General features: G+C 49.6%; 1 protein-coding gene across 2 annotated transcripts in view; it reads right to left on the bottom strand.

The window, feature by feature from the left end:
* The window catches only part of HOXD4 (homeobox D4), a 13,679-nt gene that overhangs the window by 5,061 nt on the left and 3,726 nt on the right, over nucleotides 1-4,892 (bottom strand). Inside the window, exons 1-2 of one of the 2 annotated variants that reach the window (XM_017735822.1) lie at nucleotides 1,772-4,842; nucleotides 521-547 (exon numbers count right to left, since the gene is read on the bottom strand). The gene's annotated coding sequence lies outside the window, so the exon portion shown is untranslated. Of the gene's footprint in view, nucleotides 1-520; nucleotides 548-1,771; nucleotides 4,843-4,892 lie in introns of those variants that run through there. The other variant, XM_008634734.2, reaches the window with a different exon arrangement.

Raw genomic sequence — 4,892 nt, forward strand, 5'->3', positions numbered from 1 at the left:
GCGCCCGCCCCGCCTCGTCCCCCCAGCCACCAGTCTGTGCCAGACGAGGGGAACATCAGAAAGCAGGCACAGCTCTACTTGGGATCCCGTCCGAAGAAAAGAGTGGGAGTAGCCAAGGTTATGAGGTGCTGGGATACAACGTGATCCGTCCGGATTCTGCACGGGGAGGCGCTGTACAGTCCCGCCGAGTTAAAATGGAAACGCTGCTAGTTGCATTGGAGTGCTTAAGCGCAGGACGACACCTGTACAGCCCTGTAATAAACCCCCAGGAGACCGCACCTCTGCTTTTAATGCTAGCCAGGATTATGACATGGTACCACAAACGGACTCCACAAGAGCCTTCACATGCTGACATAGTCCTTTTTTTTGTTTTGGGGGGGGAAGGAAGGGGGGGCAGGAGGGAGGGAAGCAATATTCACCAGGAATCATCGTTTTTATTTTTATTTTTTTTTTCAATCTGAAGGGAAGAACCAGGATTTTCAAACAACGCAAACTCTACAAGAAATAAAAGGTTACTTACTGTGGATGTTCTTCCATGCTGCCGAACCTGTTGCAATAAAAACGTTTGTTACTGTTGTATTCCACATACGGGTGATATTTCTGGAGAACAGTTACAAACCACGTTTGATAGATGAAGGCAGAAAGGAGCTGGTGGTAAATCCTGCAAGCAGCGGAGTGGTGGGATGGAAGACCCTTCCAAATGAGGACCACGTTGCATTCAGGCAGTTTTTTATGAACACACGCTTTGCCTGTGCCTGGGGTGTGATCTTTCACTTTTAATATTCATAGTCTAAATTTTATACCGGATAATTTCTAAAGAGATGAAGAGCCAGACCTCCTTCTTTTACTGGTGGAAAAGAAGAATAACAAAGGCCTTTTTTTGTTGTTGTTGTTCTGTGGGAATCCAGTCACATTCAGATCACCTTTGCTAAACCATCACCCACAAAATACGCCATGCAGCATTATATCCGTGCTGAGCACAGAAAGACCTACAATTTTATTAGAATAAATATCTGATTACTCTAAGATACATCTCTTTTAAGATCACCTAATCAACCTATCAGTGACCACGACACATGCGTCTTTGTTTGCATTATAGAAGGGTAGATTTGACTTGAACTTTCCTTTAAATATTTCATTAAATATATTCAAAGATCACGTAAGGGAAACAAATCCACACGCTTAGTCTAATACTCCTGAAATGCGTCGTATATTTAAAAATAAATAATATTGGGGGGGGGTTCTTTTCTGTATGTGATTTTTCAGCTCCTCTATTGCTTTTCTACAATATCTTGGAGAGTTATTGTATTAAACACAGAGCAATTGCCTCGGTATCAATAGTTCACTGCACTGAGCTTCCCAAGACCTTTCTTGTTAATTTTTTTTTTTTTTAAGTTCTGCCCACTCTAGATAACACTAGCCTGCAAGAAGAGTGGATTAATATCAACATTTTGGCACTAAGCACTCCCTTACCGAGCCTTTCCTTTTTATCTTCTTCTTTTTTTATTAAAAGAAATTTTTTTACTATTATTATTTTTTTAATTGCTTATCTGCATCTAAGAAATCCCATTAAATTCAGAAATCTCAGACAGAGACCAGCCGGCCCATCCCGGCGCAGCCGCAGCCACCTGAGCTGTACCTGCTCATTCCCCAGCAGAGCTGTTCCGCGTTGCCGGGCGGCGCAGCGCTGCCACCCCGCTCCCGCGGAGGTGCTCGGGTCCCGAGAGCCCGGACGCGGCGGCGGCGGAGGGGAGGCTGGTAGCGGACTTACTGTGCGCTCCCCCCGCGGCCTGGGGGACCCGGGAGCAGAGGTGCCTGTACGGTCGCATTCCGCCGACGGTTCCCTGCTAACACTTTCCCGATTACTGCTTCCAGGAACGAAAGCATCTGCACTTGTATGCTCTTAAACTAATTTATGGTGGGAATTATATTTTGGCTTGTCAACTCTCAAGCCATAAAACAAAGTTTATTGGAATCACGTGCTTCTAAATAGCCACTCAGGACTTATCTCTGTGGAACCATAAATAACCTTCAGCTTTAAACTTTTATTCGCTGAATAAAGGTTCTCTGAATCTGTCCTGTAAAATGGGACCGGGTCGAAATAGCGGGGATGGGTGGAAGTTCAGCTGCATGGCGTTATGCCGGCCTTTTTGAGAAGCGTGTTTTAGGGAAAGCTACAAAGGCGACTTATCACTCCCAAAGTGCTCTTGGGAAAGGACCCGGGGGTGTTTTGCTGTGAGTACCCGTTCGAACCTTTCTTTATAGCTCTTAGGGTACAGGGAAGCCCATCGTCAGGAGGAAAGGGGAAAAAAGTCTCAACAAAACAAAACAACAAAAAACACAACAACAACAACAACAACAAAACAACTGAAAGAAGGAACCTTTTCTCCTTTTCCTGGATGTTTATGGCATTTTGGCGAGGCTCCCCTGCAAAACGGTTTTGAGTTATTCTTTTAAAAACTTGGGAGAGCTGTGCCAGGGGCTGCAGGTTCGCCGGGCGCACGAGGGACCTTTGTAAGTGACCAAACTGCTGCAAACAGCGAGGGCACAGGGCTTCGGAAAGGGAGAAAGTGTGAAGCCTGCCACAATGAGATCTTTGAGGACTGGAAGTTTAAGGACGGTTATAAAACAATAAAAGAGCCCTGGTGTGAAGGGAGCAAGGTGTGAGTTAGCAAATGAGAATTTCAAGGAGCCCGAGCACAGGAAGTCAAATGTCTCTGGCAGTCACACAGCATGAGGAAACCCGGGCATCAGTTCCCAATCTATCATGGCTAAGATGAGAACGTCGGAGCGGCTAGCACCTCTGGTGCATCCCAGGAAGGGTTTGTACCTTCGCCAGAGGGCGGGGAGCTGTGTCATCCCCGCCGGGGACCGGCCGCGTGCAGAGGGGACCCGGCCACTCGCCCGGCCCTCGGGTGAGAGTGCGCCTCCGCCCGGGGGCTCAGCTCTGAAAAACGAGCCAAATGCAATAATTCCTTGCTGGGTGGTGGCACCAACTGGGTGGTGCCTGTTTAACACCAGAGTCTGCTCCTACTCGGCCATTTTCTAACGAATCTGGCTACACAAGTGTGAAGTCATCCAAAAGGGGCAGCTCGGCTCTTGCTGTGTTCTTTAGATGGCTCCAGTCACAGCTGAACAATTCGCTTTCCTTCAGAAAACAAGAGGCATCCCGAGGTCCTTCCCTGCTCCTTCTTTATGATCCAGAGTGGCTTTGCATTCCACTATTTTTCTTGCTCTTTGTCAAGGCCTTAATCATACAGCATCGCCTTCATGCTTTTTTAGTGGCCTAAGTTGTGGAATAGCTTTTTCCGCCTCCCCTGCCCAGGACAGCTGGCAAGGACAGTGCATAAGACAACATTTCAGACACAGTGCACAGTCTGAGAAGCTGTAACAGATCCAGGGGATCCAGTCAGCCACCCCAGAGAGAGGATTGGGCTGCCTTGCATGGGGCTGACTTCAGGGTCTCTTTCAGAGCATGGTCTGTGCTCCCAGTCCTGGGCAGGCAGAAGGAAAAGCTCCCTGGAGCTCCCTGAGCCTTACTCAGGCACCTGGGCCTGGCCACGGTGGGCCCTAGATCAGGCTTTGTGGTAGTCTCAAGTCACCCTTCTCCCCAGGCACATCACCCTCACTGGCCTCTGGAGGAAGGGCTTCAGCAGCAAGCAGCTGCAGGGAGCCAAAGCGGCCATCCCTGGGAAGGTGCAAGAAAAGGCTATGTACTGGGACATGAGGGGTAGGGTGAAATGAGAAAGTGCAATAAAATGTGGGGAAAATAGTTTGGGATGAGAACTACTATGCAGAGTCAAGTGTGTTTGCCCCAAGCCTGGCACTGAGTGCTGGGTATGGCAAAGGTCAGGTCCCAGGCAGCAGGGCCCCTGGGTGGGCTCCACGCCCTGTGCCAGTACAGGAGACATCACATCCCTCCCTGAGTGTCTGTGACTGCTTTGGCTCTCTTGGCCTGTCTTGTGGGCAAGAGAAAGCTGTGCTTTGGAGATGAGAGACTGTCCGGCGTGTGCAGGAGGAGAGGAGCCATGGTGAGGCAGGTGGCATGGCGGCCAACCTGCAGAAGTGTCAGCCCCTGGCAAATGGAGTGGCCAGGCTGGGCATGTGCTTCAGGCACATGTGTCCAGGACACTGGGGCTGTGAAAGGTGAGGCTATGAGATAGTGAGGAATTGATGATTGAGATACAGCTCCCTCTCATTTAGGGACAAGATGAATCTCTCAGTAACTGAGTAATTCTAGCCATGAGATTTTTGAAGAGGGAATTAGAACGATTTTCATATTTCCTATTCTAAAATGCAGATGTGAAAGTTGACTTTGAAGCTCTGGCCAGTTCATTCTCTAGGCTTTCATGCAAGTTTTCATATTTGGGGCTCACGATCTGGAGACAGATAAGAGCTGTAATGAAACAACACGGTAACAATTGGTTTCTCTCTGGTAATTGTGGTAAAAAGGTTGGGGGAATTGAATCACATGTGTATGCCACCATCACTCTCAATGCTACTTGACAGACATGATGACCAGCATCTTACCCTGAGGACCACACTGCCAGAAAATTACAGGCTCCATCTCTGACTTTGAAGACCTACTAAGCGCCTTGATAGCGTCCAACACATTTTGCCCCTCTGCTTTTATCATATCCCCGACTTTTCAACAGTCACCTCGTCGCCCATGCCCTCGCCGAGCAGGATGTGGGCATGCAAAGGCCCCTGCCCACAGCACCCCACGCCCGCAGGCAGATCCGGTGGCAGCAGAGGCCCGGAGCGGGCAGGGCGGCGTCGAGCCGCGCCTCAACATCAAACGGGGGCAGCGGCGGCGACACCTTAGGTCCGCTGGGGAAGAGGGCGAGGAGTGCGGGGCAGGGAGGGGAGGCCGGGGGCCGTGGGAGCGTCTC

The sequence above is a fragment of the Corvus brachyrhynchos genome, unplaced genomic scaffold, assembly GCF_000691975.1.
Source record: "Corvus brachyrhynchos isolate BGI_N302 unplaced genomic scaffold, ASM69197v1 scaffold255, whole genome shotgun sequence".
Classification (NCBI taxonomy): Eukaryota; Metazoa; Chordata; class Aves; order Passeriformes; family Corvidae; genus Corvus; species Corvus brachyrhynchos.